This window comes from Dendroctonus ponderosae, unplaced genomic scaffold (genome assembly GCF_020466585.1).
Source record: "Dendroctonus ponderosae isolate FM_Combo_2020 unplaced genomic scaffold, Dpon_F_20191213v2 Dpon_F_20191213_1, whole genome shotgun sequence".
Classification (NCBI taxonomy): Eukaryota; Metazoa; Arthropoda; class Insecta; order Coleoptera; family Curculionidae; genus Dendroctonus; species Dendroctonus ponderosae.
The window spans coordinates 39,157,472-39,179,597 of NW_026017110.1; the positions used below are offsets into that span (position 1 = coordinate 39,157,472).

Sequence of the window (22,126 nt, forward strand, 5' to 3'; positions counted from 1 at the left end):
TAGCAGTAGATCACATTTTTGTAAAAAAAGTAGTTTTTTCTGTAGTGAAGATATTTTCAGCGAGAGGAACAGTTTGGTAACATGCCAGTTAATAATTCTAATGATAAACATAATAATATTTTTAGCTTAACTCATTTCACTGGTAGATTTGTCGTATTCACACGTCACAATAAACTCTCTTATTCTTGAAACACAAATGACGAAAACTCTGCTGGCACATAATAATATCTCCCTTTTAAATTACTTGCATACAGGGTGGTTTTTTAGTGCGATAGAGTCCATTATTTCCGATGGTGTTGAACTTTCGAAAAATAGTTTCATATGAAAGTTGTTCACGCACAATGTGCGCACATTTTAAAAATATCTTATATGATACAGAGTGTCTCAGAAAAGCGAAGCAAGATCAAAGCGTATTTTTAAATAGAACAACAAAGACATCAAAAAGAAAACAGCTGGAGTGAAAACGGTAGTGAAATTGATATGTATCTTGGTGGTAGAACATGTAACGAAGCCTAAAGATTCATAGAAAATGTCAGATATGAGAAAAGCAGCAACTTTCAACTTATTTCTGTTGATAAATGGAAGCGATATACTACAAAAAACTACTTACCGAGGATAGACCAGAATTTATAAATCAAGAGACAATTAAACGGAATTTATAGATAAAAATATTAAAGAACGGCAAGACAAGAGTTCCAGGCTGCATTAAAGCTAAAACTTATAAAACGGGACAGAAAAGCTGTTTAACACGATTAATCAACTATTTGTTAAATGCATAAACGACGAACCGGTCTCAGAAAAATAGAAAACCGGTTTTATGTCATAAATTTCCAAAAAAGGAGATAGGGAGAATAGAGGCGCTAACATCCACATTTAGCCGATTGTAAGGTAGAATATTTATTATTATTTATTATTAGAGACGCAATTGAGAGGAAACGCGAAGGGCAGGAGGCAGAAAGTGGTTTGAAAATCGCAGACGATACAATCATGAAATGTGGCAAATACAAATATTTCGGAATAGAATTGAACAGCGAAGAAAAATGATCCCTTGAAATAAAAGGACGTTTAAAACAAGGAAGACGAGCTATTAAATAACGACATTTCAAGAAAAAACAAAGATCAATATAAACAATACAATAGTGAACAGCATACAGTTCAACATGTGCAACAGTATGGAGCGGAAACATGAAAGTTAACTGAAGCCGACAAGGACAAAATACGATTTCTTGAAATGGATGTCCTGAAAAGGTTTTGCTGAATCTCGAGATTACAGCACATAACGGATGAGAGTATATCGCAAATGACCAATATCAAGGAAAAAATACTTGAGGACATCAAGAAAAGGCAACTGATATAGTACGGACATGTCCAACGAATGCCCGAAGGAAGACTACCAAAAATAGCAATGGAATGGGTGCCTACCGAACGAAGAAGAGGGAGGCCTAGGAGTACGTGGGGCGCAAGCATAAAAAAAGCTATGAGAGAGAAAAACCTTACGGTTGCAGACTGTTTCAATCGTGCACCATGGACGAAAAGTCTAGAGGTCAGACAGCGAAGACAAACGCTATAAACCGTCATATATACAAATATAATACAACTTTCCTAATTAGTGAACGAGCTATAGAATCAAGGTTAAATAGTATTGCGATTATTGTTCGTTATAATTTGGTTTCTGTTTATTAAATATTGTTTACAAATAGAGCAAGATACTGGCACCTTTGGCACCCCAAAAACGTAACAATATACTGAATCCTCCCTGTCAGATGTGTACTAAATTTCATTTTCCAAGAAATTCTCGTTTCTCTCGTTCCAAGCAGATCTCTACAATATCAAAGAGTTTTGTAAAGTTTAAGCACATAGCCCGATAGCTTTCTAAAGTTAAATTTATTGGATTCAATTGAAATTTGACACTGAAACATATACAAACCCTATAAAGGGATACTCACAATTACTTTGATTTCCTTTGATGGCACAGTACTACTAAAAGATATTAACACAATAACATACAACCTTTCAACAAAGCTATTAAATACTGTTTTAACGTGGCAAATGACATAACGGCTAATTACGTTTTTGCTCAACAAAAGTTCTGCTGTGCAGACAACACCAATCCACAATTTTACAATCCAAGTCACATAACTTACTTGAATGGAACTGTTGAGGAAACAATTATTCTGCCCAGGACGATTTGTAAGTCCTTTGGCAGTCGAGTGTGTAGCTGCATTTCTGATAGGAGTGGCAATTGAAATCATCGTAGACATTTCCTGTAATGGGTCGACGTTTGTGTCGATGGTCATGTCGATACAGAAACCTTCACTCCATAACTCATCTGAAATAAACCACAGCATAAATCAATAATAATAACAATATGGTACAATAGGATAAAATTAAAAAACGAAATTAACTGGTATCTCAAAGTGACCGAAAGTAGACGATTCTCGAACATAATTTTCCAATTTATGTATTAAAGTTGGTTGTCTGGTATTCAGGGTGTCATTCAGGGTCATGTGGGACTACTATGCAAGGGATTGTTATGCGGTTGTAGAATCAAAAATGGATCCAGATGGTTGTAGAATCCAAAATCCCGGATGACTGGGGAAGTCAGTAGGTATATATGCACACAAGAAAGGACCAAAATATATATGTAACCACTATAGAACAATAGCAAGGTCATATTAAAGATAATATCGGAACGTATAAAGCCTTACCTGCTACCAGAACAAGCCGAATTTGTCCCAGGGCGCGGAACCAGATATACTAAACCCCCGACAACTAATGGAAAACTCGAGAGAATTCAATGTGCCTACCTTCTTATTCTTCATAGATTACTTTAAAGCATTTGATTGCATGCGATGGCAAAATTCATGGACGAGTTTAACTTAAATGGGCGCTCCTCACCAATTAATATTGCTGATACAAAATGTATTCGACAATAGCACAGCATACGTCAGAGTAGAAGGAGGTCTAATCAATCCATTCAGAGTGAGTAAAGGAGTCAGGCAGGGTTGTATATTAAGCTCATTACTCTTTAACATCTATGGCGAGTAGATAATGAGGAAAGCGCTAGATGACTGGCAAAGAGGAATCACCATTTACGGCATCGAAATCTGCAACTTGCGCTACGCCCATGATACGACTCTAATCGCTGCATCAGGAGAATAGAATCGAAGAAACAAGCAACGAACTAGGCCTGCAGACCTGAAGTAAAAAGGATAAACAACATGGAGACCAGGCTTTCATAAATCTTGCTACCACAATCTCCTCGGGCAAGGGCGGACCCAGCGAGGAGATAATGAGATATGGATCAGAATGCTGTACTTTAAAAAAAACGGATTTTGTTGGCGCAGAATGTTGAGAGTGTCATGGGATGAGAAAAGAACCAACCAATCCTTTCTGGACCAGCTCAGAATTAAGAAGAGATTTATCAATCCGCAAGCGAAAAAATAGCTAAATTCTTTGGTCATGTGGTCAGAAGAAATGGTCTTGAGAGACTCACTGGAAGGGACAATTCCTGGCAAAGGAAGGGGGGATCAAAAGGGGTATCGCCCTCAAAATACATGTGGATTCTATAACCGGTGAAAACATCACCCAAACATTTCAGATGGCAGAAGAAAGACAGGCATAAACTCTCGCTTACATTATAACACTAAATTCAACCAAATTTTCAAGATTTTGAACATATTTCATATGCCATGTCCAGAACTCAACAGTGTTCTAAAAATGCCACAGAATTCCAAATATGCTTTGATCGATTTCGTTCTTTTGTATACAAGAAAGTTTCCATAAGCCACCTGAATTGCATTGGGTAGTTTTTTATTTTATTTTTATCCATATCGCGGAATCTGTTCCTTTATGCATGCAAGGGGTGATGAATGCATCTTTATAATATTCAGCCAAACCATTTAAATTGTTTTTTTGACCTTGTTTCCGACTGATTTTTGAAAACATCTGGTTTTGTAACATTTTTATTATTTTATGAACAAAATAGCTTCTTCTCCCTTCATAGTTTTCTTTGAACATGTACTACTTTCCATGCTATCTTATAAAAAAATTTCGATACGAGCTAAGCATAAATATTACATATACAAATATTTAGTAGTATTACTCCACTGCGCAAATTCTAAAATTGCTACTTTATTACTAAASCGCTGCTATATATTGAAAAGTAACAGGTATCAGGCAACAGCTCAGTATTCGGAAAGAATCAAATTACATCAATCATCAAATCAGGATTTTATCGAKTCGAAAAATTGACAGGTTCCATTCGCCCACCTTATCACCCTMTCACTTGATGAGAACCAAATAGTAAAATAGTTCGYTTTACCAAAAATCAGAAAAACTGAATCAAAAARGAGGAATTTATCAGTTTCTGTGTTGTATTGAGACGATCTGTTGCAAAATAGTTGTGTCAAGTATCTTGTGTGATCACGACTTTACTATACTTCCAAGTGCTTCCAGTATTTGGAAGTCCCATGAAATTTGTCCCATTCTACGTTGTTCAATCCTTAAATCTTGCATTATTTTAGTTGAACAATCTGAAAAGGCAAAAAGCTCCTCGTGCCTTGAGATTGTATGTACCTCTAAAAAGCAAATGATGCTATATTGTATCCAATTAGTTCCAAAGAAAAAAAAATGTAGTTTTCGAGGACAGGTTAGACATGATATATTACGAGAAATACTTAAAGCCCTCAGGATACCAATTTTCGGAGATGCATCCATTCAAATTATGAAAGCCAATAAATTTTTATCGTCTAATTAAGTTTTTAGAGAATTAATTTGTCTTTAATAAACATAAAATCATGGACTATTGCCATTTAAATCTGCTGTAACCGTTAGAGTTTCTATAAGGTTTCAATGATTTAGTATTTACATTTTAGACCTAACTTTTAATTGTTTTGTTTAAATAATTTGAGATCTTTATAAAAATAGTACATTCAGATATTAATTTAAAGTGTTTTTTTTTTAATAAAAAAAATTGATGACTTATGGATATATAACTATGTATTATTCATTTACTTTAGCCTCTTTTTATATGGCACAAAACTGCTTGTTTATGAATGCTGAAGGAGAACTTAATGTTACTGACCAATTATATTTATTTTCTATTAAAGTGCATTGTATAAACGAAAAATGCACAAGTTTAAGTGGACTGAAGGTCGCTGCGACAATCAGATATTATTCCACGCAATTTTTTGTGTGAGTTATGGTAAAATCTGCAGTAGTTATATGGAAATTTGGTATATAATGTATGCAATTTATTGTTGTCCTCTTTACGCCAATGTTAGGGCCAAGTAATGTTTTGCAATATCAGTCGCCAAACTTACATCAAGAGACCTCTTCGGCTTGATTATATAGCTTATCGCCACAAAGCCTTGATACTATTTATCAATGCTTATTGGGCTTTAAATTTGGCGCAAAATATTTTAACGACGAATCCCGATATTGCCAAAAATTTATTTAACATATACTTTCCATTTCCAACTTTCAGTCGCCGAACACCCTGAACAAGAAGCAGGTAGATCTTTTTTCTACAAGAATGGCCATAATAGTCTATTTTGTTGGGTGAACAGGATCAAACAGTTTGAAATGAATGCACCTGTGCACACCTGCCCCCATCAATATGCCCTTTTCCTTGTCCTGCGCTCGCTTCTTCACCATGGTATAATAGGCTTTAATAATTCAAGACCACTTTCAATATTGCCTGGCTCAGTTTATACTGTTTTGCACGTGACTTAACTAACAGAGACGTTATTTAGTAGTTCTGCTGCCGGTAGTTGACTAAAAAGTAAAATATTAATTCAATCAACGTTAGAGATATAACGTGAACTTACAAAGACTTGGAGAATGTGTAGTTTGAAAACTTGATATAAATTTGTTCGGCATACTCATACTAAAAGAAATCGATCAGACGCGATTTTTTGTACAAAAATTAGATGATGCAAAATTTTTCAAGAACAAGCAACTATTTACTAACTTCACCGTTCCAAAGCAACATCTATTTTGTAACTGTCGAGTTTTTCATCTAACTAATGTCTCATATTTTACAAATAACTTGCTAAATAAATATTTTTTCTCCTCAAGCTCTGTAGGACGGACATAATAGTTTAAAAAAATAAACCAAATATAAAATGTTGTATTTGGTTTTCCTTCAATGTTCTATATTTACCACTAACCATTAGTAACTTAATTTTCAAGCATTTTTAGAAGAAGGAAGCAAATTATTATTTCATTTAAAATAAGTAATTGATAAATACGTTGAATATAATTGGACATAACTCAAAGACGAAGTAAAGAAAGCACATTGTTTATTGCTTAGAACAATATTAAGAGCAGGTCGGTATAAACCAAAACATCAGGCAAAAACACCAACGAAATTAAGGAAAGTTAAAAGCACAAAGAACAAAGAAAGGCACTATGCATAACATGCAACAGGCGGGACGTTAAATAGGCCGCATTACAAAGTCACAATTACAATGGCAACTTAATAATCATGATCGGTATCCCGACTGACCTTTTACACGAATTTGAGTTATGAAAATTTTAACATTTCATACTATCAACTCAGCAGCAGGGAGAACAAAGTACTTTATTGCAGGCATTTATTGAAGACGATCTTTACGCTGGATTAGAATCTTACGAAATGATCAAGGATAAAGCCAATACGTACCAGCTCCTAAAATTTCAGTAAAAATTTAGTTGAGTTTGCTACTTTGCTACTGCTCGTAGTAGAAAATTGGATAAATTATGCATTTGCCAATTATTTGCACCTTACTCCAATATTGAAAACTTAAATATTAATTCAAATTTAGAAGCCAGTTTTGAAGATTTGAAGAGTTGAAGTTTGAAGGACCAAAATATAATAAATATATATAAATAATATAGAATGTTGTAGGTACAAATACGTTTACAACGTTAACCTAAATGGTACAGGAATTTACATATTTAACAAGTATAATATAATAATATAATACAATAATAACATATCAAAAGTAATATGTTGAAACAGGAAACAATTTTATCATAAAAGTTTTGTTACTTAGGCACAGCATATTTTTAGTAAAACAATAATTCCCATTGTTGAGAGCAGCGTTCTATTCAAAAATAAGAATAACTAGTAGTTAACTATTGTTTTTGCTGGCACGATGGCTTTTATCTGAGCAGAAGGAAAGCAAGTTTAAAGGAAATCTCAGAATCTGAAGGACGTTCATGATTTAAAAACATCAGAGACTGAACAAGTCTTGGTACACTTTCTCCCGTACGACCGTACAGAAACTCCTAAGAATCAAAGAATTATCGGCAACATCCAATAAGTGATAAGTAAAGAGTTTTTACTTATCATTTTTTAACGTTTTTTTTAATGCATTTTTTATAAAAACTGTATTTTTTTGCATTTATTGCCAAAAATGGTTTACCAACCCTAATAAAATCCGACATGTAGCTTAGACGGTAACCGAAAAGTTTTTACCTACCTACCTTTTCAGCTAATAAAATTTTATGGTTTTATGATGTCATACAACATTTTACATCAAAACAACTGGAAAAAAACGAATAATTTAACAATAACCAGATTTGTTCAGGAGTCATTAACAAATTTCTTTTTGTCAAAATCTGTTATTGTTATTGAGGATTTGATAGACTCGACTTCTTCTGCTGTTCTTGAAACCAAATAACTTTTCAAAAATAAAAAATTGAAAAACGTTTAATATTTATAAAAACAAATTATTCTTTTATTACCACTAGTTCGAACTCGAATGCAAGAAAGTTAAATGAACAATTGGTGTAGCAATTTTGAGCAAATTTGAGTCAGTGGTGAAAAATAATACAGGTTTTCAAGTCGTTAAAAATGTATGAAATACTTTTGTTGGTAATTTTCACACTGACATAAACATGCCAGATTTACCAATAACCGTTATTTCCAAAGTTCGATATGCACCTTTAACTTCCATAGATGTTGAGCGGACTTTTTCTATTTTTAAACATATGTTTACTGACAGGCGGCACAATTTCTTAATTGAAATTTTGAAAAGTATTTAATTGTAAACTGCTTTTTCAACAGCAGCCATAATTCAGAATAAGTAAACAATTTTGGTCAATTTATTTACATTATTATTTAGTTAGTTTATTTTATAATTTGGTTTATTAAGTATCATTTTAACTTTTATCTTAATAAAATAGTTTGTACACACACATTGCTTTATTATTTAAGTGCATATTTTTCGAAAGTGGTTGCAAATTCTTTTTAAATATAGTGCATATAAATGCGCATATTTTTTATTTTTTCTCTGCATTTTTTCTGCTTTTTAGTGATAAGCGATTTTAAGAAGAACTTATCTTACCTTGAAGTATCGATAATTACATCAAGGTTTCCAGATCAAGTAGCATAATAAACTAAAAAAAATCCATTGTCGATGGTAACTGTTTATCATCATAAGCAGAAGTCAAAAATATAAATTAAATAATATAAAAAATAAAATAGACTTACTCGGTCGTATACGCATGGTACAAGTACAAGTTCTCGGCAACGTAACAGGCACACACAGGAACAGTTTCGAACTTATTAATCACCTAACACATCCAATAGTTGTACTCCACTTTTGAAAGTAGATTAAAAGATCCGAATCCGGTCTTGGGATGGCTTACTATTGACATTACATATGAAAACCTGTATTTGAGCTATAAAGTTAAATGTCTCCACGTTTTTTCAAAAAACAAACCGAATATTAAATTAATTTGTTCCAACTAAGTTCTTTGGAAGGTTCTGCAAGTTCTTGGAAAATCTTTTTGACTAAAAGCAATGAACAAAAAGGCAGTTCAAGATTAACTGTCTATTAGGCCTGTGTAATACTGTGTCCTAAGACACTTGTGTGCTGATGCCGCTCTGTATTTCTATGTGCCGCGACACCTTGCTTCTTACGACGAGGCACTTAACATTTAATCAGGTTGGCAGCCTTCGGATTGCAGTTGTTGACCATATGGTTACTGACCTTCTCGGCAGGGATTATTTTACGTTACAAAGTCGCACGAGCGAAAGTGCTCAAAATTCTTAACTACTGATTACGGAAGAATTTTTATTTATCTCGGGTCGATATGGCTCGCATAGGATGCTGGTCGCAGATACCAGTACAACATCTGGGACTTCAATATTTCCACAAAGCATAAAGGCAAATGCCTGCGTTTTTATTACTACCAGATTGCATGAAAGATCAGTCGGCCAAGAAGGCCAAAAAACGAACTTGAAGGTTTTGTCAGCCCTTACATACATAAAGCAGCAAAAGTCATTCGGTGATATTTTATGGCTGACCCAGCAGCTTCGCAACCAATCACAGATGCTTGTGAGACACATAGGCTTACAAGAAGAAAGTATCTTGCGACTTCACTGATTGCTTTCATCAAAATAACGCAACTGGCCTCTGTTATAGTCTCTCTCCAGTAAAACAAAAAAAAAACACGTTGAACGCGCTGCACCGCTAGCAAACTTAAGAACCACTAGACATCACGAAACACAGCGTCTTCTGATTTTATATATGTTCCCAAGATATAAAAAGTATGGAGCGCTGTGTCGCTGCATCAAAACGGCAAGCTATATCGGTGTCGCTGTGTGAACACCTGAAAATCCACTGTATTACCCCGGCCTACTGTCTAACACTGGAGTACTCGTTATCACGAAACATACAAATTAATTCAAATTTGCGAACTTATTGACAGCAGAAAGGGATCTTGCAGTTGTGTTATTTACACTAAATTTCAAAGTCGTCTTTGGGAAAAACTTTGTATTGATGTCATAACGATTTTAAATCGGAAATTACTAACCCATTTTTCTAGGTTATAAAAACTTTTTTTTTTCTTACTCTTAATAACTATTTCCGTTAAGTACCAGGAGGGAAAAGAGTTAAACTTTAATATACAAATTAAAACAATAATTACTGAATTAATAAATTTTATTTCGAAAAAAGAACCGTTAAGTTTTATTAGAATACTTTTTCCTTCTGGGAACCGCATTTCCTATTGGTCAAGCGATGCTGCGAAACATTCAGCCCCAATTAAAAAATGAATGAGTTGAAATTGATTGTGACGTGAGAGCATGGGACAAACTATGCCTAATTCGGCGGTGATAATCTGAGAAATAAATCTATATCAAAAACTTACGATGAAACATTTTTTTATTAATTTCTTATTTGATATACAAATAAACTCATATTTTATAATAATTAGTAAATTCTTGTAAAATGTGTAGATAATTCAGTACCTACGCTTTGGATTTAAGCATATACCATATATACGCTCTACTTCATTCATGAAATCAGTGCTAAATTATTATTTATCGTAATGTGATGATGATCTGTGATGACGAATTTTTGGCAATAAAATATTTTCTAAGAAATTATGGACTTTTACTAAGGGAACTATGGACAAAAGATAGAAAAGTACTTGTGCGTTCCAACGCCATAAATCATTTTTGAAGACGACACGAAAGCCTTCTGATTTTGCTTCTTGCAACCGTTCAAATATACTCATTGTACGATGGATTGGCTGATGTATTATTCGTAATGTTAGCCCATAAATAATATTTCTCTCAACCAAATGCTATTACCCAATACATTAGATTTATGGGTGGTGTAAGCCTTCATGATAATAGAATAGCTCACTACAGATATACAGACAGTTTTAGAAAAAAAATGTTGGTGGCCTTTGTCTTGCAATTGCTTGGAAAGTTTACACTGTTACTAATGATACATAAATGTCACAACTTGATTTAAAATCATATCTATAGTCACGTTTTTTGGAAACGAAAGAAGTTTGGGTCGTTAGAGCTATTTTACGGTCTGTCAACGACATTCGGTTTGATAATTTGGGCCACACCACGTCCCACGATTGGTTTCCTCGAAACCAAAGCTCAAACGAGTGACAAAATATTCATTGTAATATATGGTCGTTTTGTAATAATAGATCATACATATAATACATGTGCTGTTTTTTTTATATTTGCTCGTTCTATTAATTACGTATACTGATATTTAGTTACGCATTAAGAGTATGTATTTGAATATTATTAAATAATATAGCTTTTACTTGCTAGTTATTTGTTAATGCACCATCTTTTTTTCATATGCATTTTACACCTTTAGCAATGGAGTCTGTTTTTGAATTTCTACTAAGCTTGCAAACCCTTCTTTTGAGACCACGATAATCTTACGCTCAGTTATATAGGTACACATTTTTATAAAAGTGAACTGGAAATAGAGGAATAATTGAAGTTTGAACTAGCTACTATTAGAGAAAAAAGTTGGTACAAAATGTTGCTTTTAAACTCGCAAAACTTCACAGTTTTTGAAAAGCTTTTCTCGATTATTCGAGTAGTTTGGGAGCTTATAGAGGAAAGTCGGTAAGTCAGATCAAGATAAAGTTTTTGCTCAATGCTTAGATACCTTATGTACAGGGTTATTGATTGAACTTTGGCCACCCCATTTTTGCATCTAATATGAAATTTAGAAAGAAATGTTAAATACAAAAGTTGTAGATATTAACGTCTAGTTTATTTTAAGATAACTCCAATTGATACAGGGAGTTCTAAACTTCAAGTGGCAGACCAAACTTACTTTTTTTTAAATGGGATGCCGTACTTTTTATTGCATATTTAAACTATTCGCACAATTCTAAGCCTATTCTATATAAATGTTCTAATGATTTTCAACTGTTTTTGAGTTAACAGCCAATATTGATTGAACTTTGGCCACCCCACTTTTGCATCTAATTTGAAATTTACAAAAAAATGTTAAATACAAAAGTTGTAGATATTAACGTCTAGTTTATTTTAAGATAATACCAATTGATACAGGGTGTCTCAAATTCAAGTGGCAGACCAAACTTCCCTTTTCTTAAATCGAATGCCATAGTTTTTATTGCATATTCGAACTATTCGCACAATTGTAAGCCTATTCGATATAAATGTTCTATAATGATTTTCAACTGTTTTTGAGTTAATTACCAATATTGTTCGAACTTTGGCCCCCCGTTTTTGCAGCTAATTTGAAATTTAGAGCAAAATATTATATGCAAAAGTTGTAGATATTAACATCTAATTTATTTTAGGATAATAACAATTGCTACAGGGTGTCTCAAGTTCAAGTGCCTGACCAAACTCAAATTTTTATAAATGGAATACGGTCACCATCAGCTATTCTTCTGGGGATAATAATAGGAGAAGGCCTAGAATGTTGCGTATAGTTCAAATATGAAATAAAAAGTGAGCAATTCCATTTAAAAAATTGTAAGTTTGTACCGCCACTTGAGTTTGAGACACCCTGTATCAATTGGTATTATCTTACAATAAACTAGACGTTAATAATTAAAACTTTTGCATTTGATATTTTTCTCTCAATTTTAAATTAGATGTTAAAACGGGCTGGCCAAAATTGAATCAATATTGGTTATTAACTCAAAAACAGTTGAGAATCAATAAAAAGTACGGCATTCCATTTAAAAAAAGGTAAGTTTTTTCTGCCACCTGAATTTGAGACACCCTGTATCAATTGGTATTATCTTGAAATAAACTAGACGTAACTATTTACAACTTTTATATTTAACATTTTGCTCTAAATTTCAAATTAGATGCAAAAGCGAGATGGCCAAAGTTGAATCAATAACCCTGTACAATCAACTTAGTGCTCAACGGAAAATATGTCCAAAAGTCTACCTAAATGTTATCCTTTGGTGTAAAAAAAATTGTTCTAAAATTGTTGAAACGACGCCCTAGTGACGTTTTTCTTCTTCTCTAGTCTTCAACTAAAATTACTTTAACGTTAATTAGTGATTTCATTAAGTTGGGAAAAACTTCAGATGTACATACATATCAACCACCAACTTGTGTCTTCAAGCATCAATAGATCAGAATAGATAGTACGATTCAGTGACCACCCCAGTCACTTGACCCCTTTAGGTTTATATTTATGGAGCCATTTAAGAAACGAAATATTGAAGCAAAAGAACGCTCAGGTGAACACATTAAACAGCACACTGACTGAAAAGGTAAAAATAAGATAAACGGTAAAAATACTACATATCACGTTGTCCAAGCCGTTAAAAAGTAAGTGTTACAACGTACTCGAAGAAGGAAGACATATATAATATACAAAAACTGATGTATGTATCGTTAGAAATACATTCAATTATATTAATAAACTTTTATTTTGCTTAAAACTAGAAAATATATTGCATTGACTTTTGCTTGGCTTTCTATTAATATGCGTCACAACTACAGCTCCGTTATTAACTTAAACAACATCATATCTGTAAAAATGAAGAAGTTACAAATGAGGGACAATTAATTGGTGCTAGCTTTTACTACATATATTCACGTAATAATGTAAAAGTTATAATCAAGTTATGTTTGTCGTTCATTAATGCAAATAAATGCCCACCAGCAGCAGTTATCGCACCATATTTATGGTGGTAGTAAACAAAAAACTTACTATAAAGGTTCCATCAACTCAATGAAAATCGTTAATACACCTACATGCATTTATCGGGACAAATAGATCGTTTCAACCCACACTATCCTAAAAACATAAGCGTCCTTTTAAATTGTTGCTTTTCTACGCTTTTAATTCCCACATCTTTTAATTTTTTGGATGTAATAAGTAAAGCTGACCGTATAGGAACTATGTAGATATTTTGACAAAAGTCGAGATTCACTGTGATGAAATGTGGGAAATGGGGCAAGTTATTTGGATACCCATGAAGAAGGTTTAAATAGCATAAAGAGTTTAAAATATGTTGTTCTTAAATCTACAATGTTGCCTTACCCAGATATACAACTGTAAAACTGTATATATTTTTAGTAATATTAGTTAATAATATGCCATTCAACCTCAGATATTTCGCAAAAACATGGTGAGTAGGCAACGCCGTACCTGTTCAATCTTTAGATCATAAACAAATACACTTACAATAGAAGTACAAAATTATTTTTGAAATACAAATACGTTACAATATATGTACAATATACAGGGTGATATACAGTCGATGCCATATAATATAGGCCGAAAATAGTTTTAGCAATACGACATTCCCACTTGTGTTATTGCACACTTGCATTGGCCCTACGAACCTAACTATTTATGTTTAAACCTTCCTGTACCTACAATTTTATTGATTAATTTGAAAGTTTGCTTTTTAAAAACTGTTTCCGAAACATTAAATAATATTTGTGTATTTTTATCAAAACATTCAAGAAATATTGGATTACTTCGCAGTTTCAATATCATTTTTTTTATTTTGGCTCTGGGTTAGGAAAGCTTTGTTCTTTGTCATACACTCAGAAAGCAATTTGTTCTCATTTATAAAAGATGTCTTGAAATTTGTGACCTACCGGTTAGAGATAAAACAGCTCTATTGCACCATACAGGGTGAATCCAATGGTCCAGTTAATAATACAACTATTTCATCAACAATTATTCTCATGGTTCTGTTCGGAGCAAACGATTCGTTCACATTTTTCAAATTCTCTTATCAATTCTTGAATTAATCAAGATTTAAAAAATATCTTCACATAAATTAAGTTCCAGCAAGATGGTTGATTTTCTTGGGAATTCGGTCTGGACAATGGTAAAGAAAAATAAAAACTTTTGTGGCTACCTAGCTTTCTCATAAATATTTCATCAAGCTGTAAAAAAATTATAGAGTATTCTAGATGGTTCCCAGCCTTCTTATGTTCAAACAATTAGCACCCTGAGGAAGCCGACAATAAATTTCCGAAAGCTTGGTAGCTAAAAAAGTTTTTATTTTTCTGCACCGCTGCCCAGACCGAATTCCCAAAAGCATAAACCATCTTGCAATTCACATAAAATAACAAACTGCATTTATTTTGAAAATTTTATGGTCGAATTTCAGCAATCTGTTTTAAGAGATATTCAAATTAACTCAATTTAATTAATATTAATATCCAACATATATCTAATGCAGACCGGGTGCACCAAGTCCCAGAGTATTTTTGTGAGATGTAAATTAAAGTTGAGTTACGCCTTTAAGCTAGATCAGCTAGAATAAATACACAAATCGTATTTTTTCGGAATATAGGAATTTATAGCTGATAAAAACTTCATTATACTGGAGTTTTTAAAATAAATTTTGTGCAAAGAACATAAATAGCTACAGGCATTTTAGTCCGTGAAATGGTTAGTAAAAATATTTGAGAAGTGATATGCGCGGAAATCTTATACTTTTTTCACAACTTCTGGTTGACCAAATTAATCACGATTAAAAAAATTACACGCTCAGCAGCTATTCTTGTGTGATTACAAGTGTACTTCTCATAGTGTTGAATGTGCATGATATGGGTATCAGAATTTCAGACTTTGATGCAACAGGGCAAATGATATAATCTAGTAACTATTTAATTCTCAAAATTCTCTGAGAAATTGGGATATAAAAATGTTCTAGAGTCAGGTCTACAAATTCGAATGTAGACTTATCTAGTACAAAAATGAATATTTTCAATTTGACAATATTTGTAGAGAAATATAAGCAACACAAGAAGAAAATAGACCGACAACGAGTCGGACAATGGCATTCATTATCCACACTAAAAGGCATGGGAAATGAATCAATAAATGAGAAGATCAAGATGCAGAAACAATATCTGGATATTTCGAAAACATTTATTGTAATACCTACTTATTATTGGTACTTAAGCTTGCACGGTTGATTCTATACACTGCTAAAAAACAATTAAATTCGTTAATAAAAGCTAGACTTGGGCAGATTAAAAAAAAATATTATTAAAAAAATTTATTCGATTGAATCCTTGGACCACCAAAATCGATTTCATCACAAATCAATATGTTTTCAAAGACACTGTTCAGATGAGATCAAACTGAATATATGAACATCATGGACTGTTGTACATCGTAAACAAACCACGCAATCATGGTTCATTCAGCACTTTGACGCTGAGGACACACTGTATGACTAGAATATAGAATGAGATCAATCCGGTAACATTTCTGACAGTGTTTCTAAACTGCAAGACGAAAGCTTACATGCATTTTATCATGTCATCAGTTGAAAAACTAAAGTTTTCTCGGTTCTCAAAATAGTAATATGTAGGTACATAATTTGCAATTTAGCGGCATTTGAGTCAATTGTATAAGAAAACTAGAATTGCTTTTATTGAAATATCATAATGCTTAAACACATTTGGATAAATACACATTCTTTCAGGAATGGATAGATAATGTGAATTGTAACAAATTATTTGTTTTGGGCCAAACTCTAATGAGACAATCTTTAATAATTATAGGTACACGAGTATCATCTTGATTCAAATACTAAACGTAGTTTCCTAATCTAGTTTATAGTATCGTAATTAATTTTATATAAAGACATTGCCTATAAGGCAGATCGTATTGCCAATAAAAAATTTGAACCCCTGCGAAAAATATCATCTATGTAAGTACTCACTTTTAATGCAGTTACACGTTCTAATCCGAGCCGACACTTGTTGCTATTAAATACACAATGCTTTCATGTCCTGATATCCACTACAATTTAAGTATAATTATAAATATAAACACTGGTGTGTACTTTACACACCAGTATATAAAATAATTATTATTTTTAACGAAATCTCCAGGACTTTAGACCGACATGAAGGTAGATGCAAAATGATGTTACATCTGTACTATCACATAATTTGTAATATAAAATTATAACAGTTATAAACAGATGATTCGCGCCAAAAACGAGCGATTTTCAGGGGACATGTTCGAAAAAATATGCGTAACAGACCGTATCCGAGAAGACTGACAACAACACTCAAGGACTCGATTCGTTACCACTACTAACTACCAGGCACCAGGCCGTTTCGTTTATTGGTGTAAAGCCAGACGTGCGATAGTAGGTACCCAAGTACCGCTAGAGGCCGGTAGCACATTACATGTCGAACATCAATAACAATATTTTTTAATAACTCAAAACAAGGCTTTACAGATTTCGGAAGTACGTCGTTACTAAAAACGTTGCAAGAAAAATATTTTTATTGTTGGCACATACTTATAAAATAGAAGCTTTGCTAGTATTCCTCTGTTTAAAAGTTTAAACATTTTTAGTGCTACAACGAATTATGTATTTATTGTTTCTGTCACACCTTTATGTATTTGTTGCAAACTTAACTTTATGTTTCACAATAAAATTTTAACAACGTTTTAAAGAGTCAGCTTTTTAATTTCTTTGATTAATTTCTTATTTGTTTCAATTTGTTCTTTTCAGGCACGTGCCAGGCAAATATGCATTGACTTTATTAGTCTTTGCAAAAGAGAATTATACACATATGTTTTTTAAACGATGGACAGATTCGCAATATTCCCTAAATCGTCTAATTTATTTGATTGGACAGAAAATTCGTAGCAGAATAACTGATAAATGCAATTGATGTAATTGATAGGGTGCTTGTTGTTCACAAGGGTTATAATTTTACTGCCTCGATATCTATATTAAACCGTCAAATTTAATTAAAATAGGCATATCACTTCATGTAGCTTTGGAATTTGTAACAAGGTAACAAGGAGACATTGGTAAGCTGCGAATCGCATCATTCAACTCTTGGATGATCCTCTTTTTGTAATTTCCATTTAAGAATTCGATCTTTTAATATGTTTTTCTATTAGCGATTACTATTCCTGAATTTTTTTTAATAAGGCATTTAAATACTTAGGTATACACATAGCTGCTGATTTTTTTCGGATAATTATTATATCGTGGGCTTAAAGCTAAAAGTGACCAAGTCTAAAATATAAATTTTTGGTAAATACACTTTTAAACCGAGTTTCAAATTGTATGAGAAACCTTTTGGAAACGTTGTCATTAAAAACATATTTTAGTACAAGAGGTTACATGTTTTTGAAACAATTATATAATTTTAAAAATCACTTGGTCAACCAAACACAAATACGGCAATTTTGGACTTTTCACTTGGTCGCTATTAGCTTTAAGCCCACCATATGTTGATTTTTATCAATTTGAGAGAGAAATGTTTTTTGTGACGTAAATACACGATTTGTTCTTCATATAAAATGCCTGGCCGGCAGCGCAATGTATAGTCAATTCTCTGAGACAAAGAGCTCGATATAATGCGCTGTTTACGCTTCTACTGTTTTTTTTTTCGTCTTTTGTGTCCATGATGACTTTTCTCACCTGAAGCATTTCAGTGTAGACGAGAGTTACTTTGCCACAATAGTAAAAGCTATTATAATGGAGAATAACTTGAAAATATATTGATTCAATGTAGGTTGTATGTATAAGAGAAAATAGTAAGAATACATTTGCTCGGCACATTTGCATAGCGGAGAGTTTCCGAACACATACAATTGGCAAAATATTTCTAACTATATCCAGCTTTTATTTTTTGAGCTGATGCATAAAAACTACTGATTTAACATATTGCTAAAACGTAGATAAGTTACGTTAAGTAAACTATTCAAAAAATTGATCAACATATTATAAAAAATCTAAATTAAGCTACTAATATCCGCAATAAATCAAATGTTTGTCAATATATAATTATCCAACCATTGCTCAACATCTTACTAAACCTTTAATTTTTTGACAAAACTGATCCTAACTTTCAATAATTGTCTGTCCTTTAGATGAGATATGATTAGTTTCGAAAAGTTTATTATTGTTGTTCACTTCAATATCTTGACTGTTGATAAACTCCATCGCCTCTTAAAATTTTTTAGTTTATATCATCCCACAACAGACATTTTCTTTCAATTCTCTAAACCAGATCACAGATGAATAATGTATTCTTGTGGAATATAGCTAATTTCGCCATAAATTTGGGAAAGCACCAGGTGACCTTTGGGTGCTTTTGGCTGGATTTTGTACTTTTATCATAGCAACCCTCTACGAACAGTTTAATAAAGCTTTAATTGATCTTCTTCTTTATCTTTATTGACTATCATCATGTTTACATCATAGTTTCTATGTAATTTGTCTCTGTCTGCTGCTATTTCGAAGAGGTCTTCCACTTGTAGATCGGTCTCTAGAGTCTCATGTTGCACATCAAGGACAGTTTCTTTAGACCAATCCATCTTTTCTCCTCTACTTTGCCTTGTATTATGAGTTGAAACAAGTGATATTTTGGACCTCTGATAATATGACCAAGGTACTCGGTCTTTCTCCAGTTGACGGTTTACAGAAGCTCCCTCTCCGCGTCAATCATTATGAGCACATCCTCATTGGAGGTGTGTGTGTAATCCAAGGTATCTTCAGGAGTCGATGGTAACACCATAAATTCAAAGGCCTGGAGTTTATTAATGCTGGCAGCCTTCAACGTCGAAGTCTCGCAGGCGTAGAGCAATGTTGACCACACGTAGCACTTTAAGATCTTCTTTCGTAGATGCATGGAGATAATTATATTGCACATAACTGGTTTCCATGATATAAATGTTTTGCGAGCTATTTCAATCCGAGTTAAGATTTCTTCATTCGAGTCTTCCCTCGCATTCAGCCAGCTACCAAGGTATTTGAAGAGATTAACATGCTCACAACCTTCCCATAGACAAGCAGTTGTCCCGGGTGAGCTTACATCTTTCTCACCGCCATCCATTTTGTTTTGTTGATGTTAGTGTTTAATCGTCTTCGATGACTTGATTCATTTACTATGTCAACCAGAGTCTGGAGGACTTTTGGACTTTCAGCCAGGATGGTATCGTCGGCATATATAATGTTATTTATGGTTTGTTCTCCGACTCTTGCACCCTCCTTTATACCCCCCGTTTGGCCTTCCATCCCCTCTCGAAATATTTGCTCAGAATATGCATTGGACAGTGAGGCGATAAAACACATCCTTGACGTACCTACTCCTCCCTCAAGAAGCATTCCTATTAATGAGATTTATGTGTAAATTTAAATGTTACGTGGCAGTAAAAATGCAACGGAAGAAAAAACATATCGAAGAAATAATTAAAATGAAAACAATCTCATCCCCATATTGTTAAGATCAATGTGCATCTTGTAAATAGAAAAACGTTAAGTTTTGCATTTTAAATTACGATGAGCTGAGTTAAAGGACATGCTGCGTACGTCACCACGGGCTTTACTCACGTCTTATATACTCTAGTCTTACATTATATGCTTAGATCTTTGTTCTTCCAAATTATATGTTTGAGGTGTCCTGATATTGTGGCGGCCTTGTTGACTTATTATCTCACTTCTTCTTAGGGATTAAGGTCTCTATAAAATCTGACTCCAAAGTAGTCGAACCGCATTAGTTGGTCAATGATGGTGGTGTCGTCTATTGCCAGCTTGCACCTTAAAGATTCCTTTGCTATGTCATTGACTTCGTTTTCGCGATAGATCTCTATGATTCTAGATTGATAGATCTAGATTTTCATGTTGTATTTCTCTGTTATGTTATGATCCTCGCTCGGGGTCTTTCTATTTTGTAGTTTTTTTACCGCATCATTTATTTGCTCGAATGTAATAAGTACTTGTCCATCTGTGTCTCTCTCATGTCGCTCGTTACCATCAGGGTCCACGTCCCACTCGGTGATGTCACCAGCATCGTGGAGTCCTTGAAAATATTGTATCTACTTATACTCATTTATGCTATTTATTTCTACGCTCTCATTTGATAACCTTTCAAACTTCTTAAGAGTTTCCATATCCTTCTTGCGAACCATACATGTCATGTTCCATGTCTATGCTAAACTTCCGCCAATCTTCGTTTTTAATTTTGCAAATTCTGGTGTTAACCCCGTTTCTTACTGTGACGTAGGTTTGATATGCCTCTCTTGTCTGCTCACTTCTGGATTTCAAGAGAGCCAAATTTCTTTGTTTCTGATATTGCCTTCATTTCTTCAGTGAACAATGGTTTCGTGTTTGGTTTGCCATTTTTTGGCTTCTTCATCTGCCCTGTGTATGTTGTTTCTCAGTATATCCCAGCTAACTTCAATATTTCCTTCTTTGATTGGGTTGTTTGCTATGTGGTGTTCTAAACGGGTTTCGTACAGTTGCCTTGTGGACTGAACCAATGTTCGGCTCCAATTAGACACCATGAGAACGATCAGTTAGGTCTTGTAGGTTACTCAGTTTCAGACATAATTAGCGATCATGAATCATTCGATATTGATAAATTAATTCCGAAATTTTGGCAGATGGAAGAACTCCAGAATAAAACTTTCTTCTCAAGAGAAGGCAAATATGTGAGGATTTGTTTTTGCAATCATATACAAGGCTAGAAAATGGTGGTTTTCAGGTAGATCTTCCGATGAGGAGCAATAAGGATTATCTTCAATTGGGCGATTCTTTTCATTCTGCTTATAGAAGGTTTCAGTTTCTAGAAAATTAATTCATTAGGAATCCTGCATTATTTAGCGACTACAAAAGCTTTATTGATGAGTACATTGAGCTTAATCATGGAAAATATGTTGAATGTAATTCGGAGGAGATTCAAAAAAGGTTATTCTTGGCGCATCATTGTGTAATTAAAAAGAATGCAAATTCTACAAAACTGCGGGTTGTATTTGACGCTTCAAGTAAAACTGGATCATCTTTAAACGACATTATTTTAAGAGGTTCTACTGTTCAGCCAGAATTGTTCGACATACTGCTGAGATTCCGCACTTCCAAATTTGTGCTAGTTTCCGATATAATAAAATGTACAGGATGATTAATCCAAAGCAATTATTTCTTCAAAATATTTTATGGAGAGAAAATTCACATGATCCAATCAAGGTGATTGAACTTCAAACAATTACATATGGGACTAAGGCTGCTCGATGATTTTTGGCTACTCGATGTCTAAATTAATTGGCTACGGATAAAAGTTCAAATTATCCACTTGCAGCAAATGCTATTTTAAATAATTGTTATATCGATGATATACTCTGTGGTGCAAACTCAAAGAATATGGTTATTGAGTTGAAAGCTCAATTGACTGGAGTGTTGCGGTCAGGAGGATTTTCGTTGCATAAGTGGTTGTCAAATGATCTATCTATTTTAGATTCACGCGAAGGTAACCATGATGGCAAAGAATTTCATTTCAACTCGGAGGATGGAAAAGTGTTGGGTATTGTGTGGCAACCAGGTCAGGATAAATTTAAAATTTGTTTGCCAAATATTAAAA

General features: G+C 33.4%; 1 long non-coding RNA gene across 2 annotated transcripts; it reads right to left on the bottom strand.

Moving 5' to 3' along the window:
• Positions 1 to 290: 290 nt before the first annotated feature.
• LOC125502439 lies at positions 291 to 16,942 on the bottom strand. Of its 2 annotated transcripts, XR_007280207.1 has the most exons (3): positions 16,459 to 16,878; positions 1,947 to 2,329; positions 291 to 1,821 (listed from the first exon to the last, which is right to left on the bottom strand). It is a non-coding gene; the product is annotated as an uncharacterized LOC125502439 (long non-coding RNA). The 2 variants fall into 2 exon arrangements; XR_007280206.1 differs by lacking the exon at positions 291 to 1,821 and having other exon boundaries at positions 1,869 to 2,329; positions 16,459 to 16,942.
• Between the last annotated feature and the right edge of the window lie 5,184 nt (positions 16,943 to 22,126).